This window comes from Helianthus annuus, chromosome 4 (assembly GCF_002127325.2).
Source record: "Helianthus annuus cultivar XRQ/B chromosome 4, HanXRQr2.0-SUNRISE, whole genome shotgun sequence".
NCBI lineage: Eukaryota > Viridiplantae > Streptophyta > Magnoliopsida > Asterales > Asteraceae > Helianthus > Helianthus annuus.
The window spans coordinates 287,180-314,590 of NC_035436.2; the positions used below are offsets into that span (position 1 = coordinate 287,180).

The window sequence follows — 27,411 nt, forward strand, 5'->3', positions numbered from 1 at the left end:
TTCGAAAACCTGAAAAAATGGAATATAACTTGGGACTAAGCCAATATAAAAGATAAGTTAGTAACTGGGGACAAGCCCAAAGGATAACTGAGAATGATCCCGGAGGATCACTGGGGACAAGCCCAAAGGATAACTGGGGACGATCCCGGAGGATCACTGGGGACAAGCCCAAAGGATAACTGGTGATGATCCCGGAGGATCACTGGGGACAAGCCCAAAGGATAACTGGTGATGATCCCGGAGGATCACTGGGGACAAGCCCAAAGGATAACTGGGGACAAGCCCAAAGGATCGTATGTAAACTGGAGTATGGCCCTTTCTGGCAACTATCCAAACTTAGTGACATGAAAATGTCAAAACCTTAGCTAACGTGAAAACGTTAGAAACCTTAGGAACGGATGTATGGTGCGTCCACCATTATACGTAGGATCCCAAGTATAGCCAGTACGATGAGGTCGCCAGCCCCGAAAATGGGTACTGATCCCAAAGACATGAACTATATCAGGATCATCGTGCGCTGCTGGCGGAAACTGGGGATAATCCCAAGGATAACTGGGGTTGGACCCGAGGATCTGTGATGCTTTTGAAGATCTTTGATGATATGCTGGAGATACCTGAACTATCATAACTCAAATGGTTTGTGAGTAGAGGATGAAGGATACATGATCCTTATCCTTAGGCAAAAGGTAAGAAAATGCAATAGTTTTAGGATAAGCATATTACCTGAGTAGGGATCAACGATATCTCCAGGATCCTTCAAGGATATTTCAATGTAAGGATCACATGCAGGAGGGATCATGTTCACATGAAATATTTCTTTAAGTGAACAGCATTCCAGGCTCTTGGTAACAAGTTTCCTTCCATGGTTAGCAACCTGTATGCCCCCTTTCCTGCTTTAGCTTCAATCAAGTAGGGACCTTCCCATTTTGGTGCTAGCTTCCCGTCAGCAGGATTGATGGTGTTTTGAAATGCTTTTCTCAACACCATATCTCCGACTTGGAACTTCCTTATCCTGACATTCTTGTTGTAGGCACCAGCCATCCTTTGTTGGTAGCTTGCCATCCTTATCCTAGCTAGATCCCTGTTTTCCTCAATAGTATCCAAATCCTGAGCTAGGATTGTAGCGTTTTCTTCAGGATCACGAGCACTTGTTCTAGCGGTTGGGATCACCATCTCTGTTGGGATCACTGCTTCTGCCCCAAATACTAAAGAGAAAGGTGTTTGGCCAGTGGCATTCTTGGGAGTTGTCCTATCAGCCCATAGCACATAAGGTAACTCCTCTGCCCATTTTCCTTTCTTGGATCCTAGCTTCTTCTTCAGATTGTTGATGATGATCTTGTTGGATGATTCTGCTTGACCATTGGCTTGTGGATGAACTGGTGTTGATGTTATCATCTTGATTCCCCAACTGTCACAAAAGTTAGTGGTTCTCCTTCCAATGAATTGAGAACCATTATCACATATAATTTCAGAGGGGATGCCAAATCTGGTTATAATGTTTCTTTTAATGAAGGATATGACTTCCTTTTCTCTGACTTGAGCGAAGGCTTCAGCTTCTATCCACTTGGAAAAATAGTCAGTCATGGCAAGCATAAATACTTTTCCACCAGGTGCTTTAGGGAGCTTGCCAACTATATCCATTCCCCATCTCATGAATGGCCAAGAGGATGGTATGGGGTGTAGTAATTCAGCTGGTTGGTGAAGGATATTGCTATGTCTTTGGCAAGGATCACATTTCTTAGCATACTCTACAGCATCCCTTTTCATGGTTGGCCAGTAGTATCCTGTTCTAAGGATCCTTGAGAATAATGCCCTGCCCCCAGTGTGGTTTCCACAATCTCCTTCATGGAAATCCTTCAACACCTCTTCAATTTCAGGATCCTCGATACATCTCAAATATGGTCCTGCAAGAGATCGCTTATATAATACATTATTCAGAATTGTGAATTGAGATACCTTAATCCTGAAAGCTCTAGGATTTTCTCCCATCGGGATCTCCCCGTGTTGCAAATATCCCATGATCGGTGAGATCCATGATCCTGAATTAGGTTGGGCTTCTTCACTAGGGATCATTGCAGTATCCTCTTCTATTTCCATGGCCACCTGTTTTTCAATAGCAGGAGCCAGGATATGGATGATAGGGATACTTATATCTTCTGGAATCTTCAAAGATGATCCTAGGTTGGCCAATGCGTCAGCTTCCGTGTTATCCTCCCTTGGTACCTGTGTTAAGCTAAAAGAAACAAAAGAGAGTGCCAATTCTTTGACTATCTCTAAATATTTGGTTAGTTTTTCACCTTTAACAGCATAGGATCCATTAAAGTGATTGGTGATCAATAATGAATCTACATATACTTCGAGATACTTTACCCCCATATCCTTAGCAATTTGTAAGCCAGCAATTAAGGCTTCATACTCAGCCTCATTGTTAGTTGCCTGGAACTCACAAGCTATAGAGTGGGGTATTATGTCCCCCTGTGGCGATTTTAGTAGGATCCCTAGCCCTGTGCCTTTGATGTTTGAGGATCCGTCAGTGTGTAGGATCCAAGGATCCTTGGTCTCATCCAGCTGCTGGACCTCCAATTCTGCTTCCTTTTGTAGATCACTACTGAAATCAGCCACAAAGTCAGCTAGTGCTTGAGATTTAATGGCTGTTCTTGGTTCGTATCTTATATCATGGGCACTAAGCTTCACTGCCCACTTAGCCATTCTCCCTGACATATCCGGTTTCCTGAGGACATTCTTAATTGGAAAATTAGTTTTAACAATAATAGTATGAGTTTCAAAATAATGCCTTAACTTCGTGGATGCCATGATTAATGCAAGGATGAGTTTTTCGAGGTGTGAGTACCTGGATTCGGCATCAAGTAGACTTTTACTTACATAGTAGATAGGATATTGTGTACCTTCGTGATCCTTAACGAGGACAGCACTTACAGCGGTTGAGGATACCGCCAGATATAAGGATAACACATCTCCTTTTTCCGGTTTTGCTAATGCTGGTGCTGAGGACATATACTCTTTTAGGGCTTGTAAAGCATTTTCATGCTTCTCAGTCCATTCGAACTTCTTATTCTTCCTTAGGATATCGTAGAATTCTTTGCACTTTTCTGAGGATTTCGATATGAACCTGTTCAAAGCTGCTATCCTGCCTGTTAGTCTTTGAACATCCTTGGCATTGGCAGGAGACTTGATATTTATTAATGCTTTGATTTGTTCCGGGCTTGCTTCAATGCCCCTCTGGGTTACCATGTATCCTAAGAACTTTCCTGCCTTAACACCAAAATGGCATTTTGAAGGATTAAGTTTCATGTTGTAACTATCAAGGATATCGAATGCTTCTTCCATGTCCCTTAGGTGATCCTCAGCTTTCTTTGACTTGACCACCATATCATCTATGTACACCTCCATAGTTTTTCCAATTTGATCTTTGAACATCATATTTACCAGCCTTTGATAGGTTGCACCTGCATTTCTTAGTCCAAAAGGCATGGCAATATAACAATATAAACCGGTTGGGGTCATAAAAGCTGTATCCTCTTGGTCAGATGGTTCCATCTGGATTTGTTGGAATCCAGATGATGCATCCATAAAAGTTAACAGTTCATGCCCCGCTGTTGCATCCACCATGGAGTCAATGTGGGGTAATGGGAAAGGATCCTTGGGACATGCCTTATTCAAATCGGTGAAATCGACACATACCCTCCACTTTCCGTTTTTCTTTTGGACAACAACCACATTGGCTAACCATTTAGGATACTTTACCTCTCTGATCATACCTGCTCGAAGTAGTCTCTCTACTTCTTCTTGGATAATGGCATTCCTTTCTGGTGCAAACTTCCTCCTTTTTTGATGGATTGGCTTGATAGACCTGTCAATGCCAAGTTTGTGAGTAATAATATCCTTAGATATACCTGTCATATCTTCATGTTTCCAAGCAAAGGTAGATTTTCTTCTTTTGAGGAAGGATATCATGTCTTCTTTCATCTTGCCAAGGATCCCTGATCCGATATAGATTTTTGATTCAGGATCACTAGGGTCCAAGAGGATTTCATCTACATCTTGTTCCCTTGCCTCCAAGACGTTCCTCGGAGGATACTGTAATTGCTATTGCTCCCTTGGCTTCGAGGTTGGCTTCATGGATGAGGTATAGCAATCCTTAGCTTCCTGCTGGTCACTGTCGATCTTGATTATCCCCCATGGGCTAGGGAGCTTCACACATTGATGGTAGGTAGATGGAACTGCTTTCATGTCATGTATCCAAGGCCTGCCAAGGATAACGTTGCAACAAGATAAACAGTCAATAACACAAAATTTTTGGTAATTATGTAATCCTTCCACGTAGATTGGGAGTTTGATGTCCCCCAGAGTTTTCTTCGTTTCTCCACTGAATCCTACAAGCACGGAGGATCTTGGTGTGATGTCTGATTCTGGGATTCCCATCTTCTTCAAGACATCAAGCTGGATTATGTTCACTGAGCTCCCTCCATCGATAAGGATCCTGCGGACAAAATGGTTAGAGATAAAGAGAGTGATAACTAAACTATCATGATGAGGATCCTGGATGTTGATGCGATCATCCTCATCAAATGTTATCATCTTTTCTTCTGAGACGCTTGAGGTTCTAATAGGCCTTTCTCCATTGTCCATTTTTGATTCCTTTGCATGTCTTTTGGCCGCTGAAAAGGATGTTCCACAAATGTCTGATCCTCCGGATATGAAGTTAATCACTTGTGCGTTTGCCGGAGGTGCTGGAGCCTTTTCAGGGATCCTTTCAGGATCCTGGGTCCTTTGCTTTTTTCTTCCCAACAATTCCTTTAGATGCCCCTTGCTTAGTAGGTATCCAATTTCTTTTCTTAAGGCTATGCAATCTTCAGTTAGATGGCCGAAATCCTCATGGTATGCACACCATTTGGACTTGTCTTTAGTCCCGGATGGTTTATCATTCTTCCTGGGCCACCTAGCCTTTTCACCTAGATTCTGCATTGCAAGGATTAGTTCGTGATTGTCAACGGAAAAACAATATTCTGAGATTGGAGGATATTCTTCATCATCCTCTTCTTGGTCGACAGCATGCACATTCTTGTTCTCGTTTCTATGGTAGGATTTGAGCTTGTTGTTTTTGAAGGAGGATCCTTGCTTATCTTGTTTTGAGGATCCTACTTGTCTCTCCTGGATCCTCTTGTCATCCTCTAGCCGGATAAACCTGAGTGCTCGAGTTCTTACTTCATCTAAATTCCTGCAAGGTGTCATAACAAGATCATCATAGAATAATGAATCCTTAAGAAGTCCCATTTTGAAGGCTTCAACAGCCGTAGCCATATCCAAGTTGGGAATATCCAAGGATTCTTTACTAAATTTAGTTATATAATCCCTTAATGATTCGTTATTATTTTGAGTTATCCTGTACAAATCACTAGTTAATTTTTCAAATTTTCTACTACAAGAGAATTGGTTATTGAATAAATTAACTAAATTAGCAAATGAAGTAATAGAGTAAGGGGGAAGACTTAGCAGCCACTTAAGAGCTGATCCAGTTAGAGTGGATCCAAATCCTTTACATAGGCATGCTTCCTTTAACTTTTCTGGGATAGGATTGATTTCCATCCTTTCCCTGTATTGTGCTATATGCTCCTCTGGATCCGTCGTGCCATCATACAGCTTCATGGTAGGGATATGGAACCTTTTGGGCACCTCTGCATCACAAATTGGTGGTGCAAAGCGTGATACCTTGTGGCTTCCATCTGCAATCTCTGGGATAGGCTTGACTACCCCTGGAACACTTGAGATCATGTCCTTTAGTTTCTGTAATTCCCTGGCCATAGCGTGATTGGTACCTGTATCCTGCATGAATCCATGGTTAGTGGTAGGATAATTATTTAAAGTGTTACCTCCCATTGGGTTCAAGTTAGGGAATCCGTATTGCTGGGATTCTGGAATAACGGAGGGACCAGTGGAAGCAATGGTCTGCATTGGAATGAAGTCCCCTTGATGGACATCTAGATTCCCTGCTTGCAAACTTTTTAGGGATCCTGGCATCTGTAAGGATCCTGGTATCTGGGATGATCCTGGAACGAAGGAGGATCCTTGAACCTGGGATGATCCTGGAACAAAGGAGGATCCTTGGCCCTGGAACGATCCTGGAATAAAGTAGGATCCTTGAAACTGCTGTGCCCCCGGATAGGCTCCCGGATTCATGAAGGATCCCATATATTGAGGATAGGATCCTGCTGGCTGAAAATACGAGCCCGATGTCTGAGTCATTGCTGCTGACTTGAGATGTAATCCTCTCGTCTCCCCTGTGATCTGTACGTCTGGGATCCCTGATGGCTGAGAGGTGACCATTGGAGTCTCAAAACTCAAGGATTTTGGCATCAGTGGGGAATGATCCTCTGCCGCTTTCTTTTGTCTTTTGAGATCTCCAATCTCCCTGAGGATCCTGTCATTAGTTTCATCCTGCCGCTGCATACGATCCTTCATCTGCAAAATTAAAGCAAACACATCACTAGTACTGGGAATAGAAGAATTCATAGCAGAAGAAGATGGAGTTTTAGAGAAAGAAGGGGTTGGTCTCTTCTCAGCATTTCTCTGGGATCCTGTCGGTGGAGGAGGTAGAGTGGTTTGTGCTGAGGTGACTCAGACATCGCCGTGGAAGTGTTCTTCGATGATGAAGCCATGTAACTCTTTGAAATGATTTCGAACAAAAGATTTTCTTTATGAATGAAGCACCAATTGCCCCACGGTGGGCGCCAAACTGTTTTGGTCAAAAATCACACAAGGATAATGTAACCAAACTTTATGTAAACGGGGTATGATGCTTGGTTAGCTATGAAAGTAAAGGATCACTTCCGTGATAAAGATACAAAGACACAGTGATTTATACGAGGAAAAAGCCCTTGATCGATGAGATTTTAATCTGATTATTTCTTCTTAATGGCTGTTCATCAGAATTTCTGTTATATGCTGAGCCATAAACAGATTCTTTTTTTTCTTTTGGAGTTGGTGTTGAACAAGCTTCAGTATGTCAACACACATACAAGATTGATCAGAATTTTCTAATATTCTTTCTTGTGATGGAATGATGAGATAGTTTTGAAAAGATGAGTGAACTGCTTCTGGAGTTTTTACAAACTCTTGTTTGCATTCACTTCTTTTTGGTTCAAAGTTGGGTTTATCAAAAGAGTATTCAGAACAGGTAGACTTGCAAGTTTCAGAATCAGATTCTGATGTAAATTTATCATAAATCTGTTGAGTTGCTTTTACAAAGACAATGGGTTTGCTGTTACTTGTTCTTACATATCCCAAACCCTCTCCTTTGTTCTTTGGTGTGGACTCAATGAAATTTATGAATTCTTTGGCTTGTTGAAAACATCTTACATTAATTTCTTTATCATTGATTTTCTTGTAAAGATCTTTTCTTTCATTTTCATAGAACTCAATTTTAGCTCTTTGATCTAAACTTTCTTCTATTAGTAACTGGTTTTCAAGAATAATTTTGTTCATGGTCCTTTGCAACTCATCAGATTTTTTATTATCTGATTGATGTTTATCTTGCAGATTTAGAAAATCTGACATGAGCTCATTTAGCTTGTGTTCAAGATCAAGATTATCTAAATTTACATGTTGTCCTGAAGTTTCTGGTATGTCATCAGAAAGTGCCATGAGGCAGAAATTGGCCATTTCTTCTTCTTCTTCTTCATCAGAAGAATCATCAGATAGCCATGTATCTGTCCCTGCAATTAAGATGACTTGCTGCTGCTGCTTCTTAGCTTCTTCCAACTTCTTCTCATAATAAGCAACATCTTTCAGCTTCGTGGTCTTGCATTCTGATACATAATGACCTCTTTGCTTGCACTTATAACACACAACTTCAGCCTTCCCTTTATCTTTAGATCTAACTTCTTTCTTAGATCTTCCACCCATCCTCCCTCTGTCACTTCTCTGGTACCTCTGGCCTCCTCCCCTCAACCTCTGCTCAAATGTTTTGGTGAGCAGTGCTATTGCTTCAGCAAAAGCTGAAAAATCTGATGTTGTATCAGAAATTTCATGATTTTGGTTGTTTGATGATTGTGGATCATTGATAGGTTGTATTCTTTGTGAGTTTGAGATAAGAGCTAAAGATCCCTCTCTTTGAATGGTTCTTCAAAGATTTCTTCCTCTCTGGGGATCAAGATGTTGTATAAGTCATGAAGACTCCTGTTTCCTAGTTCTAAGGTTAAGGACAAAGTCATGGTTAGACTTCTCCATTCTCTAGGTAAAAGCATCAAGAAATTTTATGTTTCTTTCATCATTGGACTTTGTTATACCAAATTTCTTTAGCTTGTTTAAAAGTTTTGTAAATCTTTGATATGTATCATTTAATCTTTCAGTGGGTAAACTTTTAAACCTCTCATATGAGGAAACATTATTTGTTCTCTTGTTTCTCTTCATCCTTTCTCCTCCTTCACAAAGATTTTCCAACTAATCCCATATTTCCTTGGCTGATGCATGATGTGCACAAAATGCAACATATAAATTACATCAATTGTGGCATAAAACTAACCCTTTTTTAGTACTAATGTTGGAAAAAGTGTGCTTTTGTCTTCCTTTTGTATTTTCAGGATTAAATGAGCTCAAATGAACAAAAGAAGCAAAAATACAGCTAAATCTAACATAAATATAAGAAAAGGAACAAACGTGGCATGCCCGACCTCCCGACAGCATCTTCCCAAAGTAAAACAAGAAGACAGAAGACTGAACACGCCCCGTGCTCAGTGAGCACGGGGGCGTGCCCAAGTGTCAGCAGAAAAGACAAAGTGATAGAAGCTTCTACTGCCCACCACGGGGCCGTGCTCAGCGGACACGGGGGCGTGGTCAACTGTTGCAGACGCATTTAATGAAATTGCGAATTGCAATTAATGAAGAGAGAGAGTCGGATGGACACGGGGCCGTGCCCAGGCTTCTGTTCAGCCTATAAATAGGAGTGCTTGGAGCTCTTGCAACTCATCCCTTGGCAAACCACCTCTCTCACACTTCACCCACCACCCACCACCATCATCCACCACCATCATCCATTATCCATCATAGAGTGTGTGAGTCGTCTCGGGATCCAAGATTGATCGTAAGAGTTCTTGACAATCAAAGGCCATGTTTGCCTAAGTCTCTTACATCACTTGGTGAAGACAAGTGTTTAGTGTAATACTTTTTATTTTTAATCTTTTGCACTTTTTAATTGGTTTTGTATTAATGACTTTAATTACTAGTTTCTTATGTTGAAGGTGATTCTTCCTTATCGTTTGTCCATGGTGTCTTGGCATTATTTTACCGTATATATAAAATAAAAGATTTTCACCATTCATATCTCCATGGTCTATATGGAGGTATGTTGGCTACCTGGTCGGGGGTTAAGGGAATGGTTTGGTAAGAGTCTTGCCATTGTTTAGTGTATAGATCCTGCAAAGGACCTGGATCAAATTTAGTAGGACCTCCTTCAATACCCAACGATATTGGATGGCGGGGGTCCAAACTCTTTGATCCCCTCATAAGTTAAACTACTATTAAAACTTTAACCCGGCTACTTAGGACTGTATCCCTGTTGACTCAGACTACTTAGCCGAGGGTAACGTCGCCTTCAAAAGAGGGGCCTACCACATTATGCATTAATAACTTAATTAATTATCTTTCAATAATCCGACCCTTTAGGATTGTATCCTTGCTGACTCAAACTACTAGGTTGAGGGTAACGTCACCTTCAAAAGAGGGGCCTACTACAATAACTAAGATAATCTCTTAAACAAGTGCAAAAGTGCGAAAATAATCAGAGGTTACACTACACACGAGTCGGATCCAAGTGATTCATCTTGTCTATCTGTTTTTACTTTTATTTTCTTTTTCAGCATTTTAGTTAGTTTTATTTTTCTAGTTTAAAAATCTTTTTCTAACATTTTGAGTTGATTAGACGTTAAGGATAAATCGGTACTAAAAGCTCTTGTGGCCTTGGACGACCTCGGTATCTTACCAACACTATACTACGTCCACGATGGGTGCACTTGCCCATATGTGTGTTTAGTGTTAGTGAATATCGTGTTTATAAATTTAAAACTTGGCTAAAAAGTGTAAAAGGGGCTTAAAATATACACCTAAATTATATTACACCTAACGCACATCAAGTTTTTGGCGCCGTTGCCGGGGACACAAGGGTTTTAAGAAAGTTAGGAATCTGCGGCCTAATCATTTTTTCTGTTTTATTTTTATTTTTTAGGATTTTCTTAGTTTTTCAGCTTCTGCAGAGCTCAGCACGGGCCGTGCCTGGTCGGACACGGGCCGTGCCCAGCAGTGTCACTGGCAGTTTTTATTTTCCGAGTTACAGAGAGCTGAGCACGGGGCCGGGTTGCTGCAACACGGGGCCGTGTCCAACTTTTCAGTAACAGGGATCCGGAAAACAATCGTTGTATCTCCGACCACGGGCCGTGTTCACTGAGCATGGGGCCGTGGTGAACTTCCTGACCAACATTCTTTTCTGTTTTTATTGCAGGACTTGGAACCAGACACCACATCTGAACCTTCTACATAGTGTACGAGCTCCAGTTCTAGTAGAGACATAAAAGAACCTCTAGAAGAACCCGAACGCTTTCTCAGAAAAAGACTTAAAGCTAAAAACCAAGAGAAGGTTTCGGGGGACCCACTTCCAATGGCGGACCAACGTACCCTCATGGATTACCTACGACCCACCGTGGGTAATCTCGGCGCCGCTATCAATGCACCGAATGTTGAAGCTAATAACTTCGAACTTCGGCCACATTTGATACAAATGCTTCAAAACTCCGCAACCTTCCACGGGCTTGTGGACGAGGATCCCCATCTACATATTACTAATTTCTTAGAAATATGTGATACCTTTCGGATCAATGGAGCATCAAATGACGCCATCCGCCTTCGAATGTTTCCATTTTCACTAAAAGACCGAGCTAAAGCTTGGCTCAACGCCCTCCCAGTTGGTTCGGTAAACACCTGGGATGAACTAGCCCAAAAATTTCTATATAAGTATTTCCCTCCCGCTAAAACGGCTAAATTAATGACTGAAATTAATACATATTCACAAGAGGATAGGGAATCCTTATATGAAACTTGGGAAAGGTTCAAGGAGCTATTGTGAAAGTGTCCTCATCACGGTCTTGCGGTATGGCAACAAGTATCCACTTTCTACAATGGGTTGTTGCCACACACAAGACAAACACTTGACTCTAGCTCCGGGGGACTTTTAGGTAATCGCCGCCCACATGAAATATACAATCAAATTGAGGAAATTGCTCAAACCAATTTTCAGTGGCACACTCCCCGAGGCAATAAATCTATTGCCCCGGGCGCCCATAAGGTTGATGAAAGCACTTCTTTACATGCCCAAGTCGAGGCCCTTTCTTCAAAAATCAAAAAGTTAGAAATGACAAAAACGGTCTCGGTTATGGCTTGTGAAGGGTGTGGTGGGCCACATGAAAATTGGAGTTGTATGAAAGAAACAGATAATCAACCAGAGTCGGTAAACTACATTGATAATAGACCTAGGCCCTCGGGTCCTCCAACGGGTACCTACAACCAAGGATGGTGTAACCACCCTAACCTTGATTGGAGAGAACCCGGCAATAGTAGTAACCAACAAAGCCTAAACCAACGAACAAACTTTCAACAACCAAGAAATGAGTCACAAAATTTCCCTCAACAACAAGGTGGACGAGAAAGGCATGAAGATACTGTATCTCGCCTCATCTCCGACACTGAAAAGAAAAACTCGGATCGATTTCAACAATTGGAATCGAATTTTAGAAATCAACAAGCTAGTATACAAAATATTGAAAAACAAATAAATTAATTAGCTCAAAATTTCTCCGAGAGACCACAAGGAGCATTACCAAGTAATATAGAAACAAACCCAAAAGCACAAGTCCATCTCATAACGTTAAGAAACCGTACCGTAGGAGCTCCACCACCGCCAACTGAGGGAAGCACAACACCGCCCCAACAAGAGAAGACTTCTCCTCTAATTAAAGAGCCTACCAAGGCTCCTCCGGTTCCATACCCGGGTAGGTTAATTCGTCAAAAGACCAATGAGCAATTCGCAAAATTCGAAAATCTACTAAAACAATTGCATGTTAATATTCCTTTTGTCGAAGTCCTAACTCAAATGCCTAAATACTCAAAATTCATGAGGGACTTCCTCACTCATAAAAGGAATATTGAATCATTGCAATTAGTTAACTTAGGCGAAGAATGCTCCGCCCTCGTACTCAACAAACTGCCACAAAAGAAGATTGATCCTGAAAGCTTCACAATTCCTTGCTCGATCGGGGAATCCCCCGTTCGTAATGCACTAGCCGACCTTGGGGCTAGTATTAACCTCATGCCTGCATCAATGTTCAAACGACTCGGCCTAGGAAAAACAAGCCCTACCAAGATGAGTATACAACTTGCCGACAAATCCGTCAAATACCCACAAGGTGTCGCTGAAAATCTATTGGTCAAAGTCGACAATTTTGTCTACCCGGCCGACTTTGTCATACTAGATATGGAAGAGGACACCGAAGTCCCCCTCATACTAGGGAGGCCATTTCTAGCCACCGCGCAAGCAGTGGTAGACATGAATGACAGAACACTTACTTTGAAGTTTAGGGATAAGGAAGTGAAGTTTGGAGTTGGGAAGAAAGTAGAGGACGATGACCCGGTCAATTACATGAAGGTCATTGATTCGAGTTTGGATGATGCTCTTCGACGGTGCAACATGGGATGCAAAACATCCCGCTCGGAAAAATATATGACCTTACTTTGGGTCTAGCCAAGGACCCTTATAAATGTGGCGCACCACGGAGGCATTCCGCGGAACTATCCTTAGTTTAGCTTAGATTAATTTTTAGTTTAGTTTTAATTTGCAGGAATAAAACACACTCGGGATGGTCGAGGATAACAAGGGAGACGAAAAACATCACCCCATGCACGAAAACAGGGCAATCCGACAAAAATTTCTTCATTACAGCAAGTTCAGCATGGGCCGTGTCCGCCCAATACGGCCCCGTGCTGCACAATCTGCAAACATTGCCCAGTTCAGGTAACTGGACATGGGCTGTGTTCACTGAACACGCCCCCATGTCCAGGCTTCTGTTTCTCTTTACTAAATTTTATCACTGGCACCTGAAAACAGGGCCGTGCCCGGTCACCACGGGGCCGTGCCCAGGATGCCAGTAACATAAAATTTTGCTTTTAACACCCTTTTACACATTCAATCAACCTAAAAACTTATTTTTGGGACACATTGAGGACAATGTGTAATTTAAGTGTGGGGGGGATGATAAAACTTTGAATCTTGCAAGTCCTAGTTAACAAGCCTTACACAAAACTCTATTGGAACCGCTAATCACCCCAAATTTTTTTCAAAAAAAAAAATTTTCAATTTTTTTTCTTACTTGTCTAAGTTTAAGTTGGGAATTTCAAGTTCTAACAAGGTTATATTTTTACAAGTTTACAACCGATAGCGGCGTGATAAAAAGAACCAACATAAGAAAATTATGAAACGGCATGACAAACTTAGTTAAAATTTGATTATATATACTTGATCACATAAAAACTCATTCCCACAAAAGTGAGTTTTGAGCCTTTATTGAGCATACAAATACATATCTTTACACTAAATGCTCATTTTTCGTTTCTTGTGTGAATAGCCGCTTAGTTTGTACGACTCTAGAACTTGCCACGACAATGCATTCCCGGTCCTTACCAACTTAAACCCGAGTAAGTAAATGATGGAGGCATTAGAACTAACCCTTTTTTCTTTCTACACCATTATTTTTCATTTTTTTTACCACCTACCCAAAATCCCCCTAGTTAACCCCTTTGAGCCTAAACCTTTTCATTTCTTAACCCAAAACAATCACCCTTTTTACCCACCTAAACATTTTTATTTTACCACTTTCTTTTAGTAACAAAGCTCGGTTTTTCCTATGACTTTCCTTAAAAAAAATTAAAATTGTGAAAAATAAAAAGTCTTTGAAAAACCGATGCTTTTTACGCTTTTCGCCCTTTTACTAACCACTAACCCAACCACCCACCTTTAGCCCAAGCCTAACCCTTCACCCAAAAAGTCCTCTTGCTATTTACAAAGGTATATAGTTAAAAAAGAGGAGGATTGATTGCTTGGCAAGCCTATGTTAAGAGTAAGTTCCATGCCGCTCTCGAGTGATTTACTAAAAATACACCTTCGGCCGAGTGTTGAGTGATCCCCCGTGAGGTATGTGAACTTGTATATAAATGGAATTTTAAAAAGGCATGTTATGCCCTAATAAGTAATTTATCTTATGAAACGTTTTTCATAAATCATGACGAATAGGATTGTAAATAAATAAAAATAAAACTTAAATAAAGAATCTTGGAAATCCCGACACTCTATGACAAGTCCAAAAACCTTCTCTTCTACCCATTCCATTTGGGAGTGAAAAAGCCACATTAAGGACAAGCAAAGATTCAAGTGTGGGGGTATTTGATGTGCACAAAAGGCAACATATAAATTACATCAATTGTGGCATAAAACTAACCCCTTTTTAGTACTAATGTTGGAAAAAGTGTGCTTTTGTCTTCCTTTTGTATTTTCAGGATTAAATGAGCTCAAATGAACAAAAGAAACAAACATACAGCTAAATCTAACATAAATACAAGAAAAGGAACAAACGTGGCATGCCCGACCTCCCGACAGCATCATCCCAAAGCAAAACAAGAAGACAGAAGACTGAACACGCCCCGTGCTCAGTGAGCACGGGGGCGTGCCCAAGTGTCAGCAGAAAAGACAAAGTGATAGAAGCTTCTACTGCCCACCACGGGGCCGTGCTCAGCGGACACGGGGGCGTGGTCAACTGTTGCAGACACATTTAATGAAATTGCGAATTGCAATTAATGAAGAGAGAGAGTCGGATGGACACGGGGCCGTGCCCAGTGGACACGGGGCCGTGCCCAGGCTTCTGTTCAGCCTATAAATAGGAGTGCTTGGAGATCTTGTAACTCATCCCTTGGCACACCACCTCTCTCACACTTCACCCACCACCCACCACCATCACAACACCATCATCCACCACCATCATCCATTGTCCATCATAGAGTGTGTGAGTCGTCTCGGGATCCAAGATTGATCGTAAGAGTTCTTGACAATCAAAGGCCATGTTTGCCTAAGTCTCTTACATCACTTGGTGAAGACAAGTGTTTAAAGTAATACTTTTTATTTTTAATCTTTTGCACTTTTTAATTGGTTTTGTATTAATGACTTTAATTACTAGTTTCTTATGTTGAAGGTGATTCTTCCTTATCGTTTGTCCGTGGTGTCTTGGCATTATTTTACCCTATATATAAAATAAAAGATTTTCACCATTCATATCTCCACGGTCTATATGGAGGTAGGTTGGCTACCTGGTCGGGGGTTAAGGGAACGGTTTGGTAAGAGTCTTGCCATTGTTCAGTGTATAGATCCTGCAAAGGATCTGGATCAAATTTAGTAGGACCTCCTTCAATACCCAACGGTATTGGATGGCAGGGGTCCTGTAACAACTCTCACTAAAACCTATAATTGGGATAGTAATTATTAAGGAAACCCTAATTGAGACACCTAAGTGATTTGGCATAAACCCTGAAATTTCCGGAACAATCGGAATCAGGATCAGGGCCCCTAAAACTCAAGGGGGGTTTACCCTAGTTAAACAGTTATCTAAATAAAACGTTGGGTAGATCTGATTGGGCCAATTAGTTGATTCAGCAAGCCTAGTCCCGAGCCTAGGCAGCCTATAATTAGACTACTTAGCTTACGGACCGTAAGGGAAAGGGCATACGGTCCGTAAGCGTGTCCCAAAAATCAGTATAAATAGCAGACCTTGGGACTTGCATTCTGTTGCTAGTTCGACGAAGAAATTCGTTGTGTATAGTACGTTATAAGCAGAAACAATCTATAACACACACGGGTATCGAAACGCTGCCGCAATCAGGGTAATAACTCGATCGCTATTACGATTCAACGTCCGATCGATTATAACTATCCAACGATTGTCCGAGTGCTGCTCAAATTGAGCTTGTACTTTGATTATTCGTCGTGATTTCAACTTGAATATTTGAGTGCTGTTCGAATTCGGACTATGCTCTGTTATTCGTTGTGAATCCGATTGAATTATTAAGTATTGCACTTGTTAATCATTGTGAGGGTTTAATCTCGTGAATTGACGTAACTGCTGTATTAGTTACTAACCCGTTTGTGTGTGCATTGTGTTAAATTAGGTTTAATCAAGGCTAATCAGTAGGCTTATATCCGGCTCGTTAAATCTGCAATGTGAGTCATTCTCTTTTTATCAACTATTTTACAAAACTCCAAGTTATTTTTAAAGTTATAATTACAGGGATTAAGTCTTTGTAATCACCATATTACAGCCGGTATGTGGGGTTTTGTATACATTACTTGTTTCCCGTCACACTTGGACAAACGGGTGGCCAAGGGGTGATCTGACCACAGTCACAGACACCATTGGACAAATGGGCTAGCCAATGGATGGTCGAGTGACAAATACTGTGGGTAGTTGGGTTGATATCAGAAACATTGTAATCGCTCTTAATACTGTAAATTGTAACTAATGGGTCGTTTTAGAAAAACTGAATGATTCACTCAGTATTTCCCCGCTGACAAAACCTTTTTCAAACATGTTTCAGGTGATCTGTGTGATCTAGGAAAAGTGCAGTGAAGCACTACAAGCTCTGAGAAGTGGCTCATTGTGAATAAATAAAATAAACATGTTTTGAGAAATAAAGATTTCTTTGTGAAATCAACTTATTGTAAATTTGGGGATTTTATCCCTAAACTTGATGTAATATATTAAACGAGCATTTTCAAAATATTAAAAGATCCTGTATTAAAAGACTTCCGCTGTCGCCCAAATTAGATACCGCAGGTTTCCTGACTCGCGGCTCTGGAACCGGGTCAAACCGGGGCCGAGGGCCGTGACAGGAAAAAGGTGGTATCAGAGCCACTGATCGAGCCACTGATTTAAGCCTATAAATTGAGTATTTAACAAAATACTTAATATTTGCTATTCTGTGATTCTGTGTTTTATTAACTGATTATTTGTTAGATACAGTATGGGTAAACAAAAGCTTTCTGCTATCTACCACAAATTAGATACTGCATCCCAGGAAAAAGGAACTTCTTCCTCCAAACACCCAGCAACCCTAGAAGAAGGGATTTTTGTCCGAAAAGCCCAATATGAAAATCCTCTTACCCCAGAGAAAAGAAATTCGATTATTAAGAAAAGTCGGAAACCCCAAGTCAAGAAAGTGTGGTTTAATCCTGAAACCCAGGAATTAGGCAATAGTCCACCTTGGGAAGATAAACTAGACGAAAAATGGGCAAATCTTTATATGCTAGCTACTGTAGCAGAAAATGCAAACCTCTAAAAATCCAATAAGTCGGGTCTAGTAGAAAATCACTATCTAGTAAATAAATAAATCCCAGTGTGTTTCTTTCTGTTACCCTCTGTACAAATTAGTATGCAATAAAACTTTAGTGTTTATTTGTAAAACTTTGTTCCAAAGTTTTAACTTAGCATTTTTGTGCATTTCGCATATATGCTATGCAGCATGAATGAGATCTCGGAAGCATTCCAGAATCTCAACTTATATCTAGTGCCTATCGAAGTCTCCCACGACTTTACTGGTTATATTGCTGACATAGAAGAACCTCTGGAATTCCAAGCTCCACCGCTGGAAAAAGCCAAACCCAAAAAGAGAAGAAGATATGTAGGATGGAGGAAAGTGCGCAGGAGGAAACCAACAACTAGGAGACTCCCTAAAATAGAAAATCCGGTGAGTAAAGGGAAAGAAATAGAGATGGGAGAAAGTTCAAGACAACCAGGAATAGAAATAAGGGAATATATTAAGCAAAAGGGAATAGAGATCGGAGAGAGCTCTAAACAACCTGAGGAGATCACATTCCAAGACGAAATAGACCGTCTACTGGCAAATTGTGATATCATAGAACCTATTAACAATAATCTCTACTCTTACCCTGCCACAGCCCAATTCCCAATAAACCTAGGACCAGCTATTCCAGACCCACTAATCCACACCCGACCTTTAGGCCAAATGGAAGAATGGTGGACAAATGACTGGCAATTCCAAAGCATAGTTAATAACCCCTACACCTTCCTTCCTCAATTCGATCCAGAGCCTATCCCCAATCCTCCAATGAGCAATGAAAACTTAGCCGAACTTCGTCAGTTTGGTGAAGAACTGATATGTACCGGGAATAGGATCAGGGAGATGGGGGAACAACTATCCTGGAAGTACGATGAAAGGGAACATCGTTACTAGGACTGCCAGCTAAACAAGCAAGAAAGTGAAGTCAAGGAAGTAGGTTGTATAATAGCCGTTGATGTGTGTAAAATGCAACATATAAAACACATCAATTAAGGCATAAAACTAACCCTTTTTAAGTACTAATGTTGGAAAAAGAGTGTTTTTGTCTTCCTTTTGTATTTTCAGGATGAAATGAGCTCAAAATCACAAAAGAAGCAAAAAGACCACTAATTCTACCATAAATACAAAAAAAGGAACAAAAGTAGACTGCCCGGACCCTCAACGGCACCTCCCAAAGCAAAAAGAAAGAAACGGAGTCTGAACACGCCCCGTGTCCAGCGAACACGGGGGCGTGCCCAGGAAGCAGCAGAAAAGACAAACCAGTAGAAGCTTCCATTGCCCACCACGGGGCCGTGTCCAGCGAGCACGGGGGCGTGGTGAAAGTACAGCAGGCGCATTAATTGTAATTCGCAATTACAATTAATGAGGAGAGAGAGTGTCAGGCGGGCACGGGGCCGTGTCCAGCGGACACGGGGCCGTGTCCAGCCTTCTGTTCAGCCTATAAATAGAGGAGCTTGGCTTCATTCTCTCTCATCCCTTGGCACACCACCTCTCTCACACCTCATCCACCACCCACCACCACCATAACACCATCATCCACCACCATCATCCATTGTCCATCGTAGAGTGTGTGAGTCGTCTCGGGATCCAAGATTGATCGTAAGAGTTCTTGACAATCAAGGCCATGTTTGCCTAAGTCTCTTACATCACTTGGTGAAGACAAGTGTTTAGTATAATACTTTTTATTTTTAATCTTTTGCACTTTTTATTTGGTTTTGTATTAATGACTTTAATAACTAGTTACTTATGTTGAAGGTGATCTTTCCTTATCGTTTGTCTGTGGTGTCTTGGCATTATTTTACTGTCTATATAAAATAAAAGATTTTCACCATTCATATCTCCACGGTCTATATGGAGGTATGTTGGCTACCTGGTCGGGGGTTAAGGGAACGGTTTGGTAAGGGTCTTGCCCTTGTTCAGCGTTTAGAGGTCCTGCTTGGGACCTGGGTCAAATTTAGTAGGATCTCCTTCAATGCCCATAGGTATTGGATGGCGGGGATCCAAACTCTTTGACCCCCTCATAAATTAACTACTATTAATACTATAACCCGGCTATTTAGGACTGTATCCCTGCTGACTCAGACTACTTAGCCGAGGGTAACGTCACCGCCAGAAGCGGGGCCTACCACAATTTGCATTAATAACTTAATTCATTATCTTTCAATAATCCGACCCTTTAGGATTGTATCCTTGCTGACTCAAACTACTGGGTTGAGGGTAACGTCGCCTTCAAAAGAGGGGCCTACTACAATAACTAAGATAATCTCTTAAACAAGTGCAAAAGTGCGAAAATAATCAAAGGTTATACTAATACACGTGTCGGATCCAAGTGATTCATCTTGTCTATCTGTTTTTATTTTATTTTTATTTTCAGCATTTAGTTAGTTTTTATTTTTTTTAGTTTAAAATATTTTTCTAACCTTTTGATTTGATTAGACGTTGAGGATAAACCGGTATTAAAAGCTCTTGTGTCCTTGGACGACCTCGGTATCTTACCAACACTATACTACGTCCACGATGGGTGCACTTGCCCATATGTGTGTTTAGTGTTAGTGAGTATCGTGTTTTATAAATTTAAAACTTGGCTAAAAGTGTAAAAAGGGCTTAAATATACATCTAAAATATACTACACTTCACGCACATCAGCCGTAATAGTAAAAACCAGAACTTTGTGAAATGGGCAATAAAACCTTGTAAGATACTGTGTGTATGGACGCATATATATATATATATATATAATTTACAACCCTAAAATAGAAGTCGAGAAATCGACAATTTTGCTAGAAATGTGTCGTGATAAGATTTTGTGATTATGTGCAATTATTTTACTAAATTTGCAACTACTTGACACTAATAAATTTATATCTATAAAAATCATCAGATGGAAAACGTTAATAATGAGCCAGTCAATGAAGAGAATCAATCTGAGCAAAACCAGGAAAATTAGTATATGACTAGACAGGATATTGAAAATATCATTACTCAAGGGATAGCTAATGCTATTCCAGAAATCATGGCTGCTGCTAGGAACCCTGTTGAACCGCAACAAATTATTCCTAGTAAACGCACTCAGGAAGACAATTTTAGCCATAGTGTAAATGGAGGAAGCCATCATGATAATCATGATAATGATCCACGACAAGTCCCACTTCCTAAGAAAATGAAAGCTGCAACGTCTGGTTGCACTTACAAAGAATTTCTGGCTTGCAAACCCACTGAATTTGCAGGTAACGAAGGGGCAACTGCAACACTGCGTTGGTTAGAGAAAACCGAAGCAGTAGTTGCAATAAGCAAATGTGCCGAAGAAGATCAGGTCATGTATGCTTCGAATCTGTTCAAAGAAGGGGCACTAGAATGGTGGAACACCATATTACAGGCAAAAGGAAGGAGAGTAGCCTATGCCATGAGCTGGGAAGAATTTAAGAGTCTTGTAGAAAGAAAATTCTGTCCCGAATATGAAAAAGATCAGATGGCAAACAAATTCCTAAGTCACCGCATGACGGGAGTAGATTGTCGTAGTTATACTTTGACATTCTTTGAATATGCGAGAGTGGTACCAACACTGGCTTCGCCAGAACCGGTACTCATTTCCCGTTACATTTGGGGTTTAATTAGTGAGATCCGTAACATCGTTAAAGCTGCGAGACCTCGTACTATTGACGATGCTGTGGAATTAGCTAATACCCTAACAGATGAACTGGTGCGCACAAGAGAGGAAGATCGAAAGAAGGAATTAGCTCAAAAGATTACCCAAGGATTTCGTGTGGGTAATACTAAGAAAAGAGGAACAGGGCAATCCTCATCACCTCCTTTCTGCAGAAATTGCAAGAAGAAACACTATGGACAATGCAATATAATTTGCAATTTTTGCAAGGCAAGAGGACATCGTGAACAAGACTGCAGAAGGAAAACAAGAGTTTGTTATAATTGCAGAGAAACATGACATTTCCAATCTGAATGTCCTAAGTTAGCTAAACCAGCAGACAATAAAGCTAAAACGGCTGAGGGAGCAACCAAGAAGAATGTACGAGCATTTCAGTTGACCACTCAAGAAGCCGAACTCATTCCAGACGTGATAGCTGGTACGTTCCTAGTTCACGACGTGTTTGCAAAAGTATTATTTGACTCTGGCGCAAACCAAAGTTTTATTAATACTTCATTTTGCCAAGCTCTTAAGCTACCCTTAACCACTCTTAGGCAGATGTTTACAGTCGAAACAGCAGAAGGAAATTCTGTTAACATAGATAAAGTTTTGCAAGAAGGAAAAATAAAACTATTAGGCCATAAGTTTTCTGCAAACTTGTTACCTATGAAATTAGCCGGATTCGATGTGGTACTAGGAATGGATTGGTTAATAGCCAACCGTGCTCGAATTCTATGTGATAAGAATTCTGTAGAAATCCAAACCCCCACAGGAGAAGTAATTTTAATTACAGGAGATAGACCGCGAAAGCCACTAAAATTCATCTCAGTAATGAGGTTGGCTGGTTATTCGAGAAAACAGGAAATGGTGTATATGATTTCCGTAATCATTAATACTAAAGATAAGGAACTTCAGGACATCCCTGTAGTCTCAGAATACGCAGATGTTTTTCCAGAAGAATTACCTGGATTACCACCCGATAGAGAAGTAGAATTTAGAATTCATTTAATTCCAGGTACTGCACCAATAGCTAAAGCACCTTATCGATTAGCACCCACCGAAATGCTACAATTGAAAAAGCAATTAGATGAATTACTAAGCAAAGGATTTATACAACCTAGTTCATCCCCTTGGGGAGCACCAGTGTTGTTTGTAAAGAAGAAGGATGGATCCATGAGAATGTGTATCGATTATAGAGAGCTGAATAAGGTTACCATTAAGAATCGATACCCATTACCTAGGATTGACGATCTTTTTTATCAACTCCAAGGTGCTAGGTATTTTTCTAAGATAGATTTAAGATCCGGATATCACCAGTTGAAAGTACAAGAAGAAGACATACCTAAAACTGCTTTCAGAACTAGGTATGGTCATTATGAGTTTACGGTCATGCCATTTGGATTAAGGAATGCACCCGCAGCATTCATGGACATGATGAATAGGATCTGTAAACCATACTTGGATAAATTTGTGATCGTTTTCATCGACGATATACTTATTTACTCCAAAAGTCAAAAGGAACATTGTGAGCATTTACATGTACTCTTAACTTTGTTAAGAAAAGAGAAGCTTTATGCTAAATTCTCAAAGTGTGAATTTTGGCTGCAAGAAGTGCAATTTTTAGGTCATGTGGTAAATCACGAAGGAATCCATGTAGATCCTGCTAAGATAGAAGCAATTACGAATTGGAAAGTTCCGCAAACAGCTATGGAAATTAGAAGTTTTCTAGGCTTAGCTGGATACTACAGAAGATTTATTAAGGATTTTTCTAAGATAGCCGTACCCCTGACTAAGTTAGCTTGTAAAGCCGCTAAGTTTGAGTGGGGATCTAGACAAGAAGAAGCTTTTAAGATTTTAAAGCATAGATTGACAAATGCACCAATCTTAGCCTTACCTGAAGGAACAGAAGATTTTGAAGTATATTGTGATGCTTCAAAATTAGGATACGGATGTATATTGATGCAACGCAAGAAGGTAATTGCGTATGCTTCTAGGCAATTGAAAAAGCACGAAGAAAATTACACAACTCATGATTTAGAATTAGGAGCCATAATTTTTGCCCTTAAGATCTGGATACACTATCTGTATGGAAGTAAGTTTACTGTTTATACAGATCATAAAAGTTTAAGGTACATATTTGGGCAAAAGGAGTTAAATATGAGGCAAAGAAGATGGATGGAAATCCTGAGCGATTACGACTGTGATATTCAATATCACGAAGGAAAGGCGAATGTAGTCGCAGATGCCTTAAGTCGTAAGTATCACGAGAAGCAAAAGCGAGTCCGTGCTCTTAGATTAAATCTACAAGTAGATTTAATGGAGCAATTGAAAAAGGTACAGGAAACAGCAATCAAGGATGATGCTGAAGGAATGAAAGGTTATCTGAAAGAACTAGAACAGGGAAACGATGGAATTTGGAGATTCCACAAGAAACGAATTTGGGTACCTAAGCAGGGAGAATTAAGAAATAAGATTTTAGAAGAAGCCCACAAATCTAGATATACTATGCACCCAGGAAATAATAAGATGTACCAAGATTTAAGAAACCATTTCTGGTGGATAGGAATGGAAAAGGATATAGCTAAATACGTATCTAAGTGTCTAACCTGTTCACAAGTAAAAGCCGAACATTAGAAACCTTCCGGACTACTACATCAATTGGAAATGCCTGTATGGAAATGGGAACTTATAACAATGGATTTTGTTACTAAGTTACCCAAAACCCAAAAAGGTAATGATGCGATTTGGGTAATTGTGGATCGATTAACCAAATCAGCTCATTTTCTACCAATGAAAGAAACCTTTAGCATGGAAAGGTTGGCCCAGCTGTACGTAGATGAAGTGGTATCTTTACATGGAGTTCCGCTCTCCATTGTATCGGATAGAGATAGTCGTTTTACTTCTCATTTCTGGACTAGTTTCCAGAAAGCAATGGGAACTCGACTGAATCTAAGTACTGCATATCATCCGCAAACAGACGGACAAAGTGAAAGGACGATACGAACTCTGGAAGACATGCTCCGAGCATGTGTAATAGATTTTGGTGGAAATTGGGATAGCCATCTACCTTTAATTGAATTCTCCTATAACAATAGTTATCATTCAAGCATTGAAACTGCTCCATTCGAGGCACTGTATGGACGAAAGTGCAGAACTCCAGTTTGTTGGGCAGAAATAGGAGAAAGTCAATTATCAGGTCCTGAAATTGTACAAGAAACTACTGACAAGTTAACTCAGATCAAGGAAAGACTTAAAACAGCTCGAGATCGCCAGAAGAGCTATGCGGACAATCGCCGTAAGCCGTTAGAATTTCAAGCCGGAGATAAAGTACTTTTGAAAGTTTCTCCTTGGAAAGGAGTAGTACGATTCGGTAAGAAAGGAAAGCTGAGTCCAAGATACGTAGGACTATTTCCAGTAGTCCAACGAATAGGACCAGTTGCTTATCGTCTACAACTACCAGAAGAGTTATCAGGAGTACATGATGTATTTCATGTATCCAACCTCAAGAAATGTTTATCCGACGAATCCCTGGTAGTACCTCTTCAAGATGTAGAGGTCAACGAAAAGTTGAAGTTCGTAGAGAAACCACTGCAGATCGAAGATAGAAAAGTCAGGTTTCTCAAACACAAACGACTAGTGCTGGTCAAAGTCAAATGGAATTCAAAGAGAGGACCAGAATACACTTGGGAGCTGGAGTCAGAAATGAAGCGAAAATATCCTCATTTATTCCAGTAAATCTTGAGGACGAGATTTCTCTTAAGGTGGGGAGGATGTAACAACTCTCACTAAAACCCATAATTGGGATGGTAATTATTAAGGAAACCCTAATTGAGACACCTAAGTGATTTGGCATAAACCCTGAAATTTCCGGAACAATCGGAATCAGGATCAGGGCCCCTAAAACTCAAGGGGGGTTTACCCTAGTTAAACAGTTATCTAAATAAAACGTTGGGTAGATCTGATTGGGCCAATTAGTTGATTCAGCAAGCCTAGTCCCGAGCCTAGGCAGCCTATAATTAGACTGCTTAGCTTACGGACCGTAGGGGAAAGGGCATACGGTCCGTAAGCGTGTCCCAAAAATCAGTATAAATAGCAGACCTTAGTTCGACGAAGAAATTCGTTGTGTATAGTACGTTATAAGCAGAAACAATCTATAACACACACGGGTATCGAAACGCTGCCGCAATCAGGGTAATAACTCGATCGCTATTACGATTCAACGTCCGATCGATTATAACTATCCAACGATTGTCCGAGTGCTGCTCAAATTGAGCTTGTACTTTGATTATTCGTCGTGATTTCAACTTGAATATTTGAGTGCTGTTCGAATTCGGACTATGCTCTGTTATTCGTTGTGAATCCGATTGAATTATTAAGTATTGCACTTGTTAATCATTGTGAGGGTTTAATCTCGTGAATTGACGTAACTGCTGTATTAGTTACTAACCCGTTTGTGTGTGCATTGTGTTAAATTAGGTTTAATCAAGGCTAATCAGTAGGCTTATATCCGGCTCGTTAAATCTGCAATGTGAGTCATTCTCTTTTTATCAACTATTTTACAAAACTCCAAGTTATTTTTAAAGTTATAATTACAGGGATTAAGTCTTTGTAATCACCATATTACAGCCGGTATGTGGGGTTTTGTATACATTACTTGTTTCCCGTCACACTTGGACAAACGGGTGGCCAAGGGGTGATCTGACCACAGTCACAGACACCATTGGACAAATGGGCTAGCCAATGGATGGTCGAGTGACAAATACTGTGGGTAGTTGGGTTAATATCAGAAACATTGTAATCGCTCTTAATACTGTAAATTGTAACTAATGGGTCGTTTTAGAAAAACTGAATGATTCACTCAGTATTTCCCCGCTGACAAAACCTTTTTCAAACATGTTTCAGGTGATTTGTGTGATCCAGGAAAAGTGCAGTGAAGCACTACAAGCTCTGAGAAGTGGCTCATTGTGAATAAATAAAATAAACATGTTTTGAGAAATAAAGATTTCTTTGTGAAATCAACTTATTGTAAATTTGGGGATTTTATCCCTAAACTTGATGTAATATATTAAACGAGCATTTTCAAAATATTAAAAGATCCTGTATTAAAAGACTTCCACTGTCGCCCAAATTAGATACCGCAGGTTTCCTGCCTCGCGGCTCTGGAACCGGGTCAAACCGGGGCTGAGGGCCGTGACAGGTCCAAACTCTTTGATCCTCTCATAAGTTAAACTACTATTAAAACTTTAACCCGGCTACTTAGGACTGTATCCCTGCTGACTCAGACTACTTAGCCGAGGGTAACGCCGCCTTCAAAAGAGGGGCCTACCACATTATGCATTAATAACTTAATTAATTATCTTTCAATAATCCGGCCCTTTAGGATTGTATCCTTGCTGACTCAAACTACTAGGTTGAGGGTAACGTCACCTTCAAAAGAGGGACCTACTACAATAACTAAGATAATCTCTTAAACAAGTGCAAAAGTGCGAAAATAATCAAAGGTTACACTACACACGAGTCGGATCCAAGTGATTCATCTTGTCTATCTGTTTTTACTTTTATTTTCTTTTTCAGCATTTTAGTTAGTTTTATTTTTCTAGTTTAAAAATCTTTTTCTAACATTTTGAGTTGATTAGATGTTGAGGATAAACCGGTACTAAAAGCTCTTGTGTCCTTGGACGACCTCGGTATCTTACCAACACTATACTACGTCCACGATAGGTGCACTTGCCCATATGTGTGTTTAGTGTTAGTGAATATCGTGTTTATAAATTTAAAACTTGGCTAAAAAGTGTAAAAAGGGCTTAAAAATACACCTAAATTATATTACACCTAACGCACATCAATGCACATGCATCAACTTGTGAAAATATGTCATTGGGGATGGCCATAATTAAAAGTGACTTTGCCCTTTCATCCCCAGCCACCAGATCCTTGTCTTCCGTGCTCCAGTTTATTTCACTTTTGGGAACACAGGAGGCATGGATTCCTGGTGATTGGTCTGTTGCTGGAATTGCTGGTATTTCAGTCATTGGTATATGTGGAGCCTTTCAATGGATTGAAACAGAGCTCGGTCATGACCATTAAGGAACTGACCATCCTGATTTTCCACTCGGGGTATTCCTCTCTGACCAGAGTCGGAGGTTTAGACATAGAACCAATGTTAAAAGCATTATTCCAGGATTGAAAGCTGGCCATATTTAGAGAAAAGAAAATGAGCCATTGATCGTTTGAAAATAGTCTATTTAATCTGCTCTGATACCAATTGTTGGACCCAGTATGGCGTTAACAACTTCTTTTCACGTAAT

At 40.4% G+C, this 27,411-nt stretch overlaps 1 non-coding gene across 1 annotated transcript; it reads right to left on the reverse strand.

The window, feature by feature from the left end:
- Positions 1-11,047: 11,047 nt before the first annotated feature.
- LOC118491810 lies at positions 11,048-11,154 on the reverse strand. Its single transcript, XR_004892255.1, has one exon. It is a non-coding gene; the product is annotated as a small nucleolar RNA R71 (small nucleolar RNA).
- Positions 11,155-27,411: the final 16,257 nt, after the last annotated feature.